Raw genomic sequence first — 18,933 nt, 5'->3', positions numbered from 1 at the left:
TGAGAAGAGAATACCGATTCTTGACCAAATTGCTACTTAAAAAAGAGGTGAAATATAGATGGCTGATTCCAGAAGGTTTAATGTTCACATGGCAAGAACAGAGATATAGAATTGACTCAATTGAAAAAGCTGAATCATTTTATACAGAATTTTTCAGAAGGAAAGAGGAAGAGGCAGAAAAAGAAATTTCACTAATTGAATTCCAAGAGGACTGCCAAATGACGACTGAAAAAGAAGAAGATGCAGTAGGTGGAAAGGAGGAAGCCAAAGAACAATGTGAACCAAGATCCACGAGAGCTGTCAAACCTAACTACAAAATATAACCATGGAAGAGGAAAAAATTGATTACAATTAATATAAATGGACTTAATTCAGCCGTTAAAAGAAGGAAAACCTTCCATAATAATCTGCCTACAAGAAGTACATATTAAAAAACAATATGAACAATTGTTGATACAGCCAAAATTAGGGAAAATATTTACCTCCTTGACACAATGCAAGAAAAGAGGAGTGGTTTTATATATTAAAGAGACCATCCCAGCGAAATTGATTTATACTGATGATGACGGAAGAATGCTAATGGTGGAAATAATGGACGATAATACGAAAACACTCCTGATTGCAATCTATGCCCCGAATGACAATCAAGAAGAATTTTATAAAAAATTACATATGAAAATAATTGAACTGGACTATGCTAATATAGTTATGATGGAAGATTTTAATGGAATTGTAGACAACAAACTGGACTATACAGCACAGAAAACAATAAAGCAAAACAGAAAGATTCTCCCTAAATCTTTTTTTTAAATGATAGATGAAATAAACTTAAAAGATACATGGAGAGAAAGAAATGCTAAAACTAAACAATACACCTTCTACTCAGATAGACATTTATCATGGTCCAGAATAGATATGATATGGATGTCAACAGAATTGTTAACTAATATTCAAGAAATAAATATTGAAACAAGTACTTGGGCAAATCACAATCCAATGACAATTAAATGGAAAGGACAAAGAAGAAGATCTAGATGGACATTAAATAATACTATTTTAAAGGAAAAAGACTTCACACAGTGGATGGAAAAAGAACTGGCTTTTTTCTTAAGAGAAAACAAAAAAGAAGATACATCAATCCAGAATGTATGGGATACAATGGGAGGCTTGATAATTGACTATACAAGGAAAAGAAATACCATGAAAAGATTAGCCTCTAAGGCATTAGAGGATGAGTATAAAGGACTTGAAAGAGAGCTACAGAAAATGCCACAGAGAAAGGACATTAAGTTAAACATGGATATGACCAAACATAAAATGGGTCTAATAGAAAAACAAGAATTAGCACAGAAAATTGGAGGTGCTAAACAGAACTACTTTGAAGATGCAAATAAACCAGGTAGATGGTTAGCATATAAATTGAGAAAGGAGAAAGAATCAAGGAAAATATTGCAATTAATAGATGACCAAGGCCAAGTTTGCTATGGTAGTAAAGAGAAGAAGAAAATCATTCAAGACTATTATAGGAAAATATGCACATAGAGAATATTGATGAGGAAAGAGTTAACAATATTTACAGAATGCTAATTTACCCCAGATACCTAAAGAGATTGAAACAATGTTAGAAAGCAATATAACAATGATGGAATTAACTGAAGCACTCAAGAAGCAAAATAATGGTAAGGCACCAGGCCCAGATGGACTTCCAGCAGAATTTTACAAAACATTACAAGAATCATTGAATCTTCCATTGCTAGAAGTTATGAATGAAGTTATGTTAAAGAAGAGGATTCCTAAATCATAGTCAGAAGCTTATATCACACTTGTTCCAAAAGAGGAGACCGATCCATTACAAATCAAGAACTATAGACCTATTTCCCTACTAAATGGAGATTATAAAATTTTTGCTTCAATATTGGCAGAAAGACTTAAAAAATATTTAAACAATTTTATCCATCCTGATCAAAATGGATTTCTGCCAAAGAGACAAATTAAAGACAATATGAGAGTAATCTTGGACACTTTGGAATACTACGAGGCACATCCTAAAAAACAAATGGCTCTGATATTTCTAGATGCACAGAAGGCATTTGATAATGTGAATTGGCGATTCATGTTGTTACTGCTGGAACAGATGGGCTTTGCTAGAAAATTTATTCAAGCAATAGAAGCTATATATCATAAGCAAACGGCAAAGGTAATGATAGAGGGAGAAATGACAGACTCTATTGATATAAGAAAAGGAACGAGACAAGGGTGCCCACTATCACCTCTGTTGTTTGTGTTAATTTTGGAAGTGCTAAATAGAAATATTAGAGATGAAAAGAATATAAAAGGGACGAAAATTAAAAAGGAAGAATTTAAGTTGCAAGCATTTGCGGATGATCTGGTTTTCATCTTAGAAGACCCATTAGAAACAGCATCAAAATTGATAGAAAAGATAGAGATATATGGAAAGGTGGCTGGTTTGAAAATAAATAAAGATAAGACAAAGATCTTGACAAAGAATATGTTATCAAGACAAAAGGAAGAACTGGCAGACCTATTGAAAATTCAGGTTACGAATAAGATCAAGTACTTGGGGATATACTTGACAGCAAGATGTAGTACACTAAAAGAGAATAATTATATCAAATTTAAACAGCAGATAGCGCTAGATTTGGCGAAATGGGAAAATTTACAACTGTCATTAATAGGGAGAATATCAACAATCAAGATGAATATATTACCCAGAATTTTATATTTGTTTTAAACAATTCCAATTAGGCTTGGAAAAGACTATTTTGAAGATTTAAATAAAATTGTTTTGAAATATATATGGCAAGGTAAGAAAGCGAGAATAAAGTTAAAACTGTTGCAAGATGCTAGAATAAGAGGAGGATTTGGTTTGCCTAATTGGGAGTTGTATTACCAAGCTACAAATTTGATGTGGGTTAAGGAATGGATAACATTAAGAAATACTAGATTGTTGACACAAGAAGGACATGATCTGTTGTTGGGGTAGCATGCTTTTCTATGGTATAAAGGAACTAAAACACAGGGGTATTTTAGAAGACATTATATACAGGAGTCTCTGTGCTTAAACTGGGAGAAGATAAAAAGACAATGTTATTTGAAAATTCCAGTCTGGCTATCGACTATTGAAGCATTTTCTTATCCTGTAATATACAAAAAGGAACAAACAGTTGGATATGGTGAAATATTGAATGAAAAGGGTGAACTTAAATCTATACAAAAACTAGAGGAACAAGGTATAAAAATGAATTGGTTTTCATATGCGCAAATACATTCAAAGTATGGTAAAGATTTTAAAACAAAAGGTTTCTATGATAAACTGACTGACTTAGATAAGATTTTGACAGGTACTGATGAAAAGGTGATTAAAAAATTGTATGGATATTTATTAGAAATTAAACTAGAAGAAGAACAAGTTAAAAAAACTACGATTGCTTGGGGGAAGAATTTTGGATATGGGATTGATTTAGAGAAATGGCAGAAATTGTGGTCTCAAAATTATAAAATGACAATGTCAACAGCATATAAAGAAAATTTGTATAAGATGTTTTACAGGTGGCATTTTTCCCAGACAAGAATAGCAAGAATGTTCAAGAATAAATCCAAAAAATGTTGGAAATGTCATCAGACACCTGGCCATATTATCATATGTGGTCAACTTGTGCGGACACTAAAAAATACTGGACTAAAATCCACACGTGGTTGGAAAAAATGACAAAAAAACATATAGATTTGAAACCAGAGATATTTTTATTGGGAATTTTACCTGAAATATATAGTAAAGATTTGAAATACCTGATTGTAAATGTATTAACAGCGGCTAGGATTGTTTTTGCTAAAAACTGGAAAAATGAGAAAACATCACAGGAGGAAATCATTAAGAAAATATTGGAATGTGCTGAAATGAGTAGATTGACATTTGAAATTAGAGAACAAGATGATAAACAATTTTATAAAAATTGGGATCTATTCTATCAATGGATAGACAATAAAATATAGTAATGAAATATGTAGATTCTTAGAAAATAATAAATATATAAAGATGTATTATTTTCTTATTATATCTACAAAATGATTCTAGGATAGATTTGGGATGATAATATGAACTGTCATAAAACAAATTAAGTAAAATATGATTATTTCTTAAAACATTAATGAATAAAAGTATTGTCAAATGATTGATTAATAATGATATTAATGTATTTAATATTTGATTGAAAATATGAGATTATATACAATGTAATTGTAATTGAAGACTACGAAATGGAAGCACAAAACAATTTGTAAACCAACCGGCACACTGTATGTATATATATGGAAGATGACTTGATGTTTTTATGTTTTGTTTCTTTAAGTTTGTTTTAAAAACCAATAAAAATTAAAAAAAAAACCATAGGGGAGGAGGGAGACCCCTCAAACAAGCAAAATACAACCAGAGAAGAGGGGGGAGACCCCCAAACAGACAAAACAAAGTAGGAAGGGAGGGGGGAGACCCTTCACGAGCAAGAAAAATAACAGAACAAACCCTGACAGCTATGTAACGACCACTACTAACACTAGCCCCGGTCAGGAAACGTAAACACGTACCTGAGACCAAGGAAGAAGACAGGTCAGGAAGACGGGAACAAGTCCAGAAGGATAATGGGGAAGCAGTCCCTGGTGGGAGCGGCCAGGCCAACTCAACCAGCCAGGAAATTCCTGGCAGGAGCGGCATGGCCGACTCAACCTTCCAGGATGTTCCAAGAAGACAGACGGGAGGAACAACAGATCTGTCTGAACAGTCCAGGAGCCAAACGGAGACTGGGTTGCATAGGTCCAGTAGAACCCATAAAAGCTCCACCTACCTACATTATTACGTATGGTAAGCAAGGGTCCTATTGGTTGAACCAGACCAGGTGGGGAGGGGTGTTATGTTATGTTATGTTACTGGCATACTTACCGGTAATTGGTCAGTCCGTGGTGGCAGGAAATTTGAAGAGCCATCAGTGGCCACAGCCACAAGCAGCCTGAGTATAAAAAGGGTTGCCATGGTTTCTTCGTGCTCAAAGTCCTAGACGGAAGTAAAACAATTGAAAATCATGCTGGTGTCCTGAGTCTCATTCCCATGACTTAACATAGGGTTTTATAGGTCACAACCAATTCCTTGAATTGGATCTGGAAGAAAACTGCTACCCAATGCAGCTTGAAGAGCAGAGGTGTTACATGTAACCTTCTTTGGGTGCCAAAAATTGCCTGTACAGCTCCATTTTGTACCAGCTGAAACTCCCAGATACTTTTCCTGGATAATTTCATATAGAGCATGTTGCAATAGTCCTAAGAGAAGATGATCAGGGCGGGAGTGATTGAGTGGAGATTATTCCCATTCAGAAGAAGATGTAATTGGCCCATAATATGAAGCTGAGCACCTAATAATAGCCAAAGCTGCCACCTGCTTTTAATATGAGTCCAGGAATGTGAGTCCAGAAGACGCACACATCACATCACATCACAGCCACCCGCTCAGGTTATCACATCACGGAACTCAGGAGGTTACACCACAAAACCTCAGGATGTTACAACACAGCCAATGACCCAGGAGATTACAGCACAAGACCCAGGATATCAAAACAATAGAACTCAGAAGGTCATCACACAGCCTATTACCCACGTCATTATAGTTGTGCTTTTAAAGTTGTAGCGACGTTTCAGCAGAATCTCATCTGCCATCATCAGGCTTCTGTATTGTGTTCATCCGAAGCCTGATGATGGCAGATGAGATTCTGCTGAAACATCGCTACAACTTTAAAAGCACAACTATAATGACATGGGAAAAGCTGAAAACCATACATATATGGTACCATACATATATGGTATACATACACCCACAAAAACTTAAGAAAAAAAACACACACACACACACAAACACGCATATATACATATAGAAACATATATATTCAGCTTTGTTCGGGTATTGTTTTGTATAAAAAAAACAATAGTAAATAAAACACTCATTCCATTCCAATTCAATTCTGTCATTAATATTAGTTACAATTTAATGTCTTTAACATTTCTTTTCAATTGAATATCATACTTCCTTGGGAACACTATAAGTTTCCATAATTAATTTTTTTCCCATATTTCTCTTTACTTATATTTTTATAAATCATTAATAATAATTAAAATGTTCCCATCCTTTCCTAATTTCATTCTCTACCTTTGAAGAATCCCTTTTTCAATTAAATTTTCACCCATTATCTCTAAATAGGCTTATACTTTCAATCCTTATACATTTTCCCTGTTTCTCTATATCTTGTTTCTGTCTTTTATAACTTCTTTTCCTTTCCTTCTTCCCCCTCTTCTTCTCCCTCCCCTTTTTGCCCCCTTGTCTCTCTACTTCTAATTCTCTATTCTGTAATCCTCTCTTCTGTTGCTTCCTAATATTGTAATTATTTTTCAAACTATTTTTGTTGTTTTTTTCAAATCTTAAACTTTTCACTCTCTTCCCCCTTTCCTCCCCCCATATAAAATTACTTGATCATTAAAGATGGCTTCTTCTTTGTCCCAACCTTCTTGTTCTACAAGCGTTTCTTGTTGTTTCTCATAGTTCCAGATCTCTATTTCTAAAAATTGAAATACGAAGCCAAAAGAACCTCTTCCTTCTTGTGCATCTTCTTTCTGTTTTTTAAGTTCCATTTTCAGTTCTTCCAAAAGTGATGCCATTTTAAACACTTTTAAACAACCACCTGATTGATTTTAGTCATTTAAGTCCAATAGCCAAAAATCCAAAAATCACCAAGTAGTCCAAATAATCCAAAGTTTTTTCTTCTTGCTTCTTTTTTCCATTTTCTCTTCCTGGGGTTCTATTATTTTGTTACAAAGTTTCAGTTAGAATGTATCTTTTAGGAATCTTGTTAAGGTTTCACTGTAAGTTCCTTTTAGTTCCAGGCAGTCTCCTCCATTTTTCCAGATCTCGCCCTTTTATTCTTTCCTTTTCTCTCCTTTCCTGCTTTTAAAGGTTTTTGAATATGCAAAAGTCTTTATTATCCCTTTGACATTTTATTTTCAGCTTAAATGCCTATTGATGTCAAAGTGGATTTTTGTCAATTTCTTACTTAAATCTCTTAGCTGTCAGTATAAGGAAAGGAAGAAAAAAAAAAGCCAAATCCTTTTCCTTTCCTCTCTCCTTCGCTGCTTCAAAATCTTCTTTGGGAACTATGTTATTTTTTATAATTCCAATTTCAGGGTACCTTACGTTGCTGCTTTTTCAGTTCAACTCGGTCAACCAAAACTTTCTCTTCTTATCTTCCTCCTGCATATTCTTTTCTGGTCAAGTTCTTCTTTGAGGTGGCCATTTCTGACCAACGCTGCAACCGCCTTTGGGAAAGGGAGTAATGGCCAGCTGAGGAGGAGATATGCGGCTCTCCTTGACCCTGCTGGCTGTCTCCCCCCTCTTCACCACCTCTACGGGATGGCTTAGCCCCAAATCCGGCTGGCTCAGGGTGCTCTGGTGGCAAGGACAGATTGAAACTGTGCACAATCACGGATTTCGGTCCATCACCAAAGAAGTTCAAACCGGAAGCCAACTCCATCCAAGATCAAAGATGATAAACTCCTAGACGCAGAAGGGCCCACCCACAGCCACTACCTTTTACTAGAGTTCAGCTGAAGTCTGCTGTTCCCCATCCAGACCCCACAGCCTCCAGGCACCACAAAAGAATATCCACTGAATCACTCACTTCACCCAGGACTGAGATCTATAATTGGGTATCACCATCATACTGGTTATTCACTTTTTGCAAGCAAATGAAATGTTATTTGGTAAATATTTGGAATATAGATGGTTGATGACAATGATCCTTCCTTCCTTCCTTCCTTCCTTCCTTCCTTCCTTCCTTCCTTCCTTCCTTCCTTCCTTCCTTCCTTCCTTCCTTCCTTCCTTCCTTCCTTCCTTCCTTCCTTCCTTCCTTCTGTGGGATATTATAAACATTCTGTATGGTCAATGAATAAGTGCCAAACCATTTATTTTGATGACCTGTGTTTAGTGGATCTTTTGAATATGTTTTTCCTGATCCTTATGGCTTTTAGGGTGTTTTTCTGTTCTTTTGTTACACAACTGCAATCACATTGCAACAGTTACTCAAACTTGTAGGGTAGTACTCACTTAGCTATCTATGTGGTAGTCAAAAAGCCCTTTAAGATGATGTGTGTATGATTCATTCCCTCGTTTTTCTCACATCCTGTCCGTCTTGACTGGTTGCATCATATTGAATGTTTGTTTGATGCTTCTTTCTATTCCATAATCCTGGAGGAGACTTTCCTAAAGCAGCCCAGGAAAGCCCATTGTTGCAGTATAACAGTGTTTCTAGCAATACAGAATGTGTAATATAAATTTTAGAAAGAGTCTTTCAAAATCTTCTCTAGGCTGTACATTTTACATTGATATAGCTATCACCATGTTCCATTCATTAATGCATTCGTAAATTCATATTTTTAAAAGTATTACAATGGTAATCTATTTTTAATTTGAATGTATAATTGCTTTCTGATTTCTAATAAATGGAGAAATTCTGTGGGAATATTTTAGTTGCTCAAAAAATTCTTATTCTTATTTCAGTTACTTAAAAATGCATTGAAGAATGTTGTTTCTACAAGGGAAATGTATTTTTAGAAGCTAATGCATTATTTTGTCTTGCCTGCACTCTTTTCTCTAGTTTTGCAGACTTGCATCTTCTTCACTCTTGTACTTCTGGTGCAACTGGCTATGATTTCTTATTGTTTGACTGGGAAAGAAAAATCTGTTTGGAAATTGAGAATTCTGCAGCTTTAAAATATGTGTTTCATTTGCTTAGTTGGAAATCTTGAGACTTTCTCTCCCCAAAGCTATCAGAAGATGACAAAGTCGCCCCAGTACTCCTTTTTAATTAGGATTTGCAATACATTCAACATCTATCTATAAGTTTCTTGGAAGTTTGATGTGCATAATAGTTCAAAAACGAAAGCTATAGTAGATTTATGCTTAGCAGTAGATCTCATTGTATTCCACATGAAATATTTCTTTAAATGAAAATTACTTAATTAAAAATAAAGAAATTGAATGGAAAAATGGATTAATGTTCATTCATGTAGATGAATGACAAACCTGTTTCTTACAAATAGGATCAACTGTTCTGAGTGAATCACTGAATTGCAATTTCTCATCTTTAAAAGAAAAATTGTTATGATCAACATGATTGCATTGTATGGATGTTTTGAGAATAAACTAAATAAATATTGTAAAATGTTTTGTGCATTAAAATTGCTAAATGCCTGAGTCAGATTAGAGAGAATGCTATTTATTCAAGCTAATCTTGTGCTGGTGTGATTTACAAACTTGACCCTTATTTGCTGTCAGATTATGACTCCTTTCAGTTGTACATACATTCTGCACTAAAAACTACATTTGTAAGCTTGCTATATGAATCTAGATCCTGAAAACACAAATGTAGCTGGAAAGCTAGGAAGCCATGTTAGCAGCAATCTTGTTGCTGTTCAGTAAAAAGAAATGTGATGTGGAATAATTTTCAGACCAATTGTGCTGTCCTGCTGCTTTATTAGGTGATATGAAAATATCCACTTTACTTAGCAACTACTGGCTTATTTGGGGCACACCTATTGATATGGGTGTAAAAAGAAATTTAAAAGGAAGGGAGAAAAGAATATAGATGTTCTAAATATCAATATTATGAACAAGAAAAGCAGTTAAGCCAAACCTGAAAGCAGGCATGGAAGAATATAGAAGACAAGTCTGCTATCTTTTGACGCTGCATCTAATAAGAACAGAGAGGTAGCATTATGATCACATGTGAATCAAGATGATGATAGAAACAGAGGCAGTGAAAAGCTGTTGTAAGCTGTTTCTTTCTAAAGCAATAATGTGTATATTCAACTCAGAGCTTCAGCTGAGTTCCTAACAACAGTGGCAACACCAAAACATGAGCACCGATCAGAAGATCTAGTGGCAACCAGTGTACTAGGGCCAGCTATTGTACAGTTTGCCTAATGCTTTGAAGCATCCTCTAGAATGGGTCAGATACTTCAGTTGTCTTGAAGAAAATCTGTCCTGACAACAGCACTTTTCTTTCTCTGTAGTAGAATGAACCACTTGGTTAGATGTGGTATCCTCTGAGACTCTGGTATGTTGCACATAGCACATACTCATAGGAACTAGTGACCTAAGTTTCTTCCTTTTCTTTTGGTCTGGGAATTTAACCAAGTGGGTCAATATAAAAATGTTACATTTTGTGTTTATCAGTTTCTCTGGATTGGGTTGACCTGTGGGATTGAATGGTCAATGGAATGGACAATGGATTCAGAGTCCAAGTCAAGGGATTATGATTATACTTCTTAGTGCTGTAGCTGCCTGGCCTGATGTTTTCTTAGGCACTACTGGCTGTTGTTTCAGTGGTGTTTGTTACAGACTCCTTTAATTTTCATCTTGTCCTTATGTTCAAGAATTAGTGGTGTTGCCTGGGTAGTTTGACCAACCACCTTTAATGGACTGGTTCTGCTAGGAGACCTGTGGGTGGGATTAAAATAGCAGGGAGATCATTGGTAGTTCCAGTGAATGGATGTTGGTGATCTAGACTAGCAGACTTCCTACAGGTTGCTGAGTGCTAGATGAAGGAATAACTAGGCTGGGGGAGGGGAGAGATCAGAGGTGGTATTCAGCAGGTTCTGACCAGTTCTGGAGAACCGGTAGCAGAAATTTTGAGTAGTTCAGAGAACCGGCAAATATCACCTCTGACTGGAGATTTTACAGTATCCTTCCCCTGCCACGCCCACCAAGCCACGCCCACAGAACCGGTAGTAAAAAAAGATTGAATCCCACCACTCCAGGAGAAAGTTACTGCAAAATCCCCACTCCTGGGGGAAGGTTACTGCAAAATCCTATTCCCCCCCCCATCCCACTAACCTGCTTTCCAGCTCTGTTCTCCTGTGCAGGGCAACAAAAGAAGATCCAGCCGAATCCAGCTGGGATTCAGGAGGCAGAGAACAGATGGGGGCGGGCCAGTCAGAGGTGGTATTTGCTAGTTCTCCAAACTACTCAAAATTTCAGCTACCGGTTCTTCAGAATTGATCAGAACCTGCTGAATACCACCTCTGTGTTGGAGAGAAATAAAGAGTGAACCAGCCAAATAAATTGTCTTCTCTAGTTCAGCACTTTCCATTTTTAGGGAAAGTTGCAAGAAGGTGGTGGGGCTGTGATTGAAGTAAATCTACTCAGAGTTCTCATTCAAGACACCAGATTAAAATTATTCTAATTCGGTCATATGTGAAGACCCAACTCACTGGAAAGGGTTCTTATGCTAGAAAAGGACAACCAGCAGCAAAGTAGATGGTTTCAGTTTCAGTGGTAATGAGTGCCCCATTGGAAAACTTGAAAGAACTGGCTAGAGATAGATCATCATGAAGAAAAATAATCTGTGTGCTTGCTAAGAGTTGAAAATTAATGACACTTAATCAATTAACCAGTAGAGCTATATCCAATTATGCATTTTAACCCAGGCAAGCCAATGAAGGCTGTGTAAGTTTGGATAGGAACAAATTGTCTCAATTCAGTCCTACCAAGATTGAGTGACTGTGTTTGAACCTTTCAGGTGTGGAGCTATTCCTTCTTTGACCTTTGGTACATAATTGGAGGACCTTTCTGGGCTTGCGACTTATGCTTGAACAGCAGACACAGCTAGGGTGGCCTTTGCACAACTTCATCTGTTATGACAGATGCACCCTTCAATCAGTCACACACGTGGCTTGACAACTGCAATGGGTCGCTCTTCAAGACAACACGGAAGCTTCATCTGCTCCAAAATATGGCAGCACTGTAGGCCATGCCTGAGTATGCCCACATAACTCTCCTATTTTATAAAAAGAAATTTCCCCAAAAGTCCACATTTATCCTGGAGGAGAAAAGGTGCAGTCTACATTTAACTGGCTGTGTATGCTTGAAGCACAAAACTTACTATTTACTAAAGGAGAGAACATTTATAATAGTTAAGTTGTAGTATTTCATGGTCATGTATTTTACCAAGCAGCATAATAAAATCATATAACTTGTAATTGGATTTTGCAGGTAAAACTCGGCTGAATCAGTCATTATGCCTGCCTTCCTTCCTTCCTTCCTTGTCCTCCTCCTCCTCCTTCTCCTGCTGCTGCTGCTGCTGCTGCTGCTCCTCCTCCTAGCAACACAAATCTGCATAGAGAATAGAGCTATATCAACATGAGGGGAAATGGTCAAACAAGATACTTCCTTCTGTTCTGGTTATTCTGTTTTCTATGAATATTCCAGAGGGCTGTCAACAATTGCTTCAATGATTCATATGCAAGCTGCTTGATCAAAAAATTGCTTCCTGTAAAATTTTCAGTGGAGACCATTTTAGGGATTTCTATCCGTCAAATTCCTAGAAACAAACAGAATTTACACGAATCCTTACATAGTAACACATAGAACATGTAGTGCTCTTCGCTTGTAATCCCTTATGGGGAAATACAAGGAAGAACATAGAACACAGGAAAAAAAATCTGTTTCAGCTCTCCTTTGATTTTCAAAGTACCACTACTGCAGTCTTCCCCCCCCCTCCCCGCCCCATTGTTACAGCTCCTTGATAGGATTTTTAAAATACAGCACCATATTTATAATGCAATCAAATCTCACATACTATTGCATATATGTTATACAGTAATTCTTGAAGAAATAGATCTTTAAAAACACCATATGTACTTTAACACACAGTATAACTAGGAAAGAAATAAGACTCTCAAATACACATTTCTACAGCTATATAGGAATTTGTATATTAAAACTAAAATATTAAACAGTTATTCACAGCTGTGTAAGAATGAGATGTATTTTTAAAACTCTCTCTCTATTGTCATCATAAACAAGAATAGAATCAAATGACAAATTTTCTTCCTGTAATTTTTTTTGCCTCCATACGAAGATCAAAGGTGAGCATGACAGGAAACGTTGCAAAACTGGTTTTAAGCTTTAAAGCAATACCATCAGTAGAAGTTAAAATGCTGCATAGCTGCTATATACATATATAAATTAATACTATGTGGACACTGTATAAGAATTGTAATAAAAGTAGTTTGAAAAACCCTAAGGCATAGAGCAGCAATGGGCAAAATGATGTTGCATGAGTGAACAAATACTACAGTAATGGAGAAAAAAATATGAATTGGACTTTAGTGATATAAAAGCTCATTCTACATCATGTATTATTCAATGCAAATTTGAATGCATTCATTTTGAGGTAGATAATGGTCAGAATCACTAATACTGGAAGTATTTTCTGCAGCACATGAATGTCACATATGTTCTTTCTTCTTTCTTGCTTTTTCAAAAAAAATAATTTAAAGCTTAAAAATATGTGTCCCAGTGGTGGGATTCAAATATTGTTGCCACCGGTTTAGTGGGCATGGCTTGGTGGGCGTGCTTTGCGTGTGTGCACACACTTTGCGTGCACGTGCACGTCAAATGTGCATTTGCGCAGGCACAGAGGCGTTTGCGCAGGTGCAGAGGCGTGCTAACTTGCCTCCTGCAAGCCTGCACAATCCAGCAGCTTCAGCAGCTGCTGCACGGTGCTATTCTGTGCCGCGCAAAGCAGCTGCGCTTCAAATTCAGCAGATAAAAGTGAGTATGGAAGCCCGGGCGGGCGGGCCCAACAACAGAGCAGCAGAGAGAACCGGTTTGGTCTCCGCTACTCATCGTTCCTACCGGCTCGCTAGAACTGGGCCAAACTGGTTGAATACCACCACTGATGTGTCCTAAATATATTACTTTACAAGCTAAAACTTTTACACTGGACACTGTGGCGGCCTTTGTCATAATGTTCTGATTCATGAACTATTGATCTTGAATCATGTACAGGTGATCCTTGACTTGCAATGGTTCATTTAGTGACCATTCAAAGTTACAACAGCACTGAAAAAGGTGACTTATGCTTGTTTATGACCATTGTAGCATCCTCATGATCCTATGATCAAAATTCAAATGCTTGGCCACTGATTCATATTTACAACCATTGCTGTGTCCCAGGGTCACGTAGATCACCTTTTTATAACCTTCTGATAAGAAAAGTCAATGGGGAGGTGAGATTCACTTAACAACCGTGTTGCTAACTGAACGATTGTAGTGATTCATTTAACAACTGTGGCAAGAAAAGTTGAACCATGGGGCAAAACTCACTTAACAAATGTCTCACTTAGCAACAGAAATCTTGGGCTCAATGGTTGTCATAAGTTAAGGACTACCCACATTGTTCCTATTTGGTCTTCAAGATGCTCCCATAAACACCTGGCAAATGGCTTACTGGTATAAATGGTTTTACTATGGCATTTTTAGATTGCAATCTTTTTGACAATCTGGGAACAGCCCCTGGAATATCTGGAAGTGATGTGCTGATGCATGAAAAAGGCAAGTCCCATTATCAAGCCATAAAAATGCCAAATTGACCTGTAATAGGCTCTCCCCCCTCCCCGACACTAGGCAGGCCACAGCACTATAATAATACAGCACAGGCTATTATTCTTATAGTTCAACATGCAGTCATGCAGATATTTACACTGAACTTGGCAATTCTGTACATCTGTTGAGTAAGGATTTGGGATAGGCAAATGTTGTCTGATGGTCTTAAAAATATCATTGCAGGACATAAGCTGTAAATACAAGTATCAGCTATAAGCAGTAGTCCTCAATTTATGACCACTATTAGGGTCAGAATTTCCCGATAGGCAAAATGGATGTTAAATAAGTTATGCCCAATTTTAATACCATTTTTGGCCACCGTTGTTAAGCAAATCACACAGTCATTAAGCAAATTTGGCTTCTCCATTGACTTTATTTGTTGGAAAGTAGCTGGGAAGTCACAAATGGCAATCACATGATCCTGGGATGCTGCAACCATTGTAAATACATGCTGTGATTGTCTTAAGTGTGAGGACCAATTGTCACCTTTTTTCATGCTAACTTTGAATGGTGACTAAACAAATGGTTGTAAGTCAAGAACTACTTGTAAAGCTACCTTTTCCAGCTGAGTGAAGGTGACTTTGTCAATGCCCGCAGTGTCCATATGGAGGTCCAGATATTTTGGGATTGCACCCATGGTACTATTACAATTTGCTTTTTATTATCTACTTATTTAAAACACTTGTAGAGTCACCTATCTTCTAACCAACTCCAGGCAACTCCCAATCATACTATGCCAAATTCATACTGTTTCTATTTGCAGGTCCTTGTATTTTGTGATTTTCTCCAATTCTTCCCTTTCTGTTCTGCTTTCTCTAACTACTACAACATCCACTATCCAGATTTTTTTGCCTTCCTTATCAATGCTCCATTGTAATAGTTTGTCATAACATTCCTTGTAGTTGGTCTGTGTAATCTGCTTGCAACAGCTGAGTAGGTATTCCAGTGTTTCATTTTACTGTTACAAATTTTTATTTTCAGAAAGTTAAAATATAAACTCCAAAAAAAGGAAATTAAAACAAAACAAAATGTAATTAAATAAAAACATTTAAAGAAAAAAAGTGTATTAAAAAAAAACACACACACATATATTATTGCCCCATTGCACACTAATAAATATATTACAACAGTAATAATTTCCTCCCTTTGTGAATCAGACCCAAAAAATATAAACTTGTACATCTACAATTTGATCTATTATACATTTATCTTCTCTCTCTCTCTCTCTCTCTCTCTCTCTCTCTCTCTCTCTCTCTCTCTCCATCCCTCCCTCCCTCCCTCCCTTATATCTATATATCTATAGATGTATGGATATAGTAGTAAAGAAGTAACCTAAGTTTTACTTCAAAGCCATATGTAATTAACTTGTAGAAAGTCAATAGCAGCTTCATATCTACCCCATAATTATCTCTGATAGGTCCATGATCAAATATCATGCATTTAATTTGTTTCTTAATAATAAAACTTTTGCTTAACATTTTAATTTAGCTGATTCTCCTGAATCATAAACCTCTGCTGTAAATATATCTGCAAACATCCATTGTTCAGAAAATCTGTAGGTAAAAACTATTGGGTCTTGTCAATTGTTGTTTGGTTAAATATAATAAACCCCTTCTCCAGTGGTGCAATATCCTAGTGGTGGAGCTAGGCTATTCACAGTCAGGAGGCTGTGAGTTCAATTCTAGGTAGGGGCAGATATTTCTCTCTCTGGGCACGATGAGAATATATCTGCTGAATATAACTTCACATTGGCAACAGGAAGGGCATCCAGCCAGTAATCACTCAGCTCTATTCAGTTGCCCAGACTCCATCCTGCAAGGGATTATGGAGTCATTAAAAGACAATGCTGAATAAATCCATTCTTGAAAGTCAACCCATCTTGCCAAGGAAATCCAGTCCATTACTCATCAATTCCATCATCTCCAAGTCCCATTTCATTCATGCCCATTTCAGTTTTTTTCCATCAAAGCTGCCATACTCAGACAAGGTTCTTTTTTTCTTTATATCTGGCAGCATAAAACAGATTCCAGTTGTTCAAACTGCAAATCTAATCCAACTGTTATTCTCTCCCCTGAGTGTCATTATAGGATTGATTCAAAGCTATGCTGGTCCATCAAGTTTTTTTTTATTAAAGTCTTTGAATAAAACTTGTAAGTTAAAAAACATTTTTTCCAAAAGCTTTATCTGTTTTTGTAGGCATTGTGAAGGCAAACAGTTGCTTTCAAGGACAAGAGAAGCTGGTATGATAAAACATCCACCAAGAGAAGTAAAGATAAAATTTCCCAAAATAAAAAAGTGATTTAAAAAGAAGGAAGTTTCCCATCAAAAGTTTTTTAAAAAAAGATCCTGATAGTAAAATCTAGTATAGAGGCAAATCAGTCAAATAGTTTCACTACCAGATAGTGAGTTCTCTCGCCACCAATTTCCTTACAATGAAAGTAAAGGAGCTTTAAAGTTCCAAAGTAAACAATAAGAAAATGAAAAAAAAAAAGTTTATAAAAATCCAGTAAGGGCTTATAGGATAGATCAGCATTCAATAAGCTGATTAAAGTGTAAATCAAAATATAAAAAAAGCTTTAAAAAGTGTAATTAAAGCCCAGGCAACAGGCTTTTAAGGGGCTGCCACAAAGAAAGGGGGGCAATGTATTTTCCAAAGAAGCAGAAGGCAAAACAAGAAGCAACGGATGGAAACTGAACAGAGAGAAGCAACCTAAAACTAAGGAGAAACTTCCTGACAGTGAGAACAATTAACCAATGGAACTGCCTGTCTCCAGAAGTTCTGGGTGCTCAATCACTGGAAGTTTTTGAGAAGAGACTGGACAGCCATTTCTCTGAAATGGTATAGGGTTCACCCCAAGGTCCCTTCTAAGTATTATTCTGTTATTCTAACACTTTTGCCAGGACCTCTACTCAGAGTTTGGCATCCTCAGTTTTCCTGCCTGAACAGGGGGTTGGACTAGAAGATCTTCAAAGTCCCTTTCAACTCTGTTAAACACATGTGTATTATGCTCTGGACTATGCATGTAAACCCTGAAAAATATGTGGTAGCCCTGGACAAAAGAAAGGCAGTAAAATCATTTTAGGTGTAGGGACAGTGTAAAATATTAATATATGATGAATAATGGAACAATTAAAAATAATCGCAGCTTTCTCTCTCTCTCTCTCCCTCCCTTCCTTTCTGTTTCTCTCTTTCTCTCTTTCTTTCTTTCTTTCTCCCTCTTCCTCTTTCTTTGTCTCTTTCTTTTGCTCCCTTCCTTTCTTTCTTTTTCTTTCTTTCTTGCTTGCTCTTTGTTTCTTCCTCTTTCTTCCTTTCCTTTCTTTCTCTCCCTTCCTCTTTCTTTCTTTCTTTCTTTCTTTCTTTCTTTCTTTCTTTCTTTCTTTCTTTCTTTCTTTCTTTCTTTCTTTCTTTCTTTCTTCTTTCTTGTCTTTCTCACTCTCTCACTCACTCTCTCTCTCTAACACACACATACACACCACACTCTTTCTTTCACACACCTGGTCTGGGACAAACTGATCTGGTGACCTCCGGAGCAGCGGGCGGTGGCAGAACAAAGACAGCAAGCAGCCTCGGGACATCCACTCGCCCTCCCTTTTGGAGCACCTCCGCCACTGCTAGCTTCACCCAGGTGACAAAAGGAAGCAGACAGCAGCAGAGGCACCTCCACCACTGCTACGGGAGGCAGCCCTGGGAGTCTCTGCCCTCTCTTTTGGAGCACTGCCACCTCCGCTCACTTCTCCTGGGCGACAAAAGGAAGTGGGTGGTGGCAGAGGTACTTCCACCAATGCTATGGGAGGCAGCCCCAGGAGTCCCCACCCTCCCTTTCAGAGCACCGCTGCCACTGCTTGCTTCTCCTGGGTGACAAAAGGAAGCAGGTGGCAGCAGTGCCCAGATCATGCTACGGCCACCCCTTTCTTCCTTTTTCCCCTGGGAGAAGGAAGGAAGCGGGCAGTGATGGCAGTGGCCAGACCATGCTGCGGCTGCTCCTTTCTTCCTTTCGCCCCCAGGAGTGGCACTGCTGGTCCAGGAACTGGGAGGGTGGGTGGATATCCTGGGGCTGCACATGCGGTGCTTTCTTCCTTCTCCCAGGGAACAAAAGGAAGAAAGCAAGTGTCCATGGTGCTGCTGTTCTGGGAGCCATGTCCTGGTGCTGCTGCAAATTGTGCACAACATGTGTAGCCCCGGGACATCTGCCCATCCTCCCAGTCCCGCCAGGTGAGCCCGGGAATGGGGGGGCAGCTAGCTAGGCTAGCCTGGTATGGGGCCAGCAACAAAGCCAGCCAAGCGAGCCCAGGGACAGTGGGAATGCCCCCCGGGAAGCTTGGAGGACAGTGGGGGAGGGGGGAGGCAAGCTCTGGAACAGTGAAAGAGGGGAGAGGCAAGCTCTGGAGATGGGGGGGTAGCACAAATTGCAGGCTTACCTATGGGCAGGAAG

General features: G+C 37.7%; 1 long non-coding RNA gene across 1 annotated transcript in view; it reads right to left on the bottom strand.

The window, feature by feature from the left end:
* LOC148125308 (uncharacterized) overlaps positions 1-18,175 on the bottom strand; it is a 42,228-nt gene extending 24,053 nt beyond the window's left edge. Inside the window, exons 1-2 of the long non-coding RNA XR_015744331.1 lie at positions 17,996-18,175; positions 4,955-5,065 (exon numbers count right to left, since the gene is read on the bottom strand). This is a non-coding gene — a long non-coding RNA (uncharacterized LOC148125308). The remainder of the gene's footprint in view (positions 1-4,954; positions 5,066-17,995) is intronic.
* Positions 18,176-18,933: the final 758 nt, after the last annotated feature.

The sequence above is a fragment of the Pseudonaja textilis genome, chromosome 7 (assembly GCF_049901715.1).
Source record: "Pseudonaja textilis isolate UNSWEBS1 chromosome 7, rPseTex1.2, whole genome shotgun sequence".
Lineage (NCBI taxonomy): Eukaryota > Metazoa > Chordata > Lepidosauria > Squamata > Elapidae > Pseudonaja > Pseudonaja textilis.
The sequence above is the reverse complement of the archived record's forward strand: the minus strand, read 5'-3'. Positions and strand labels throughout refer to the sequence as shown.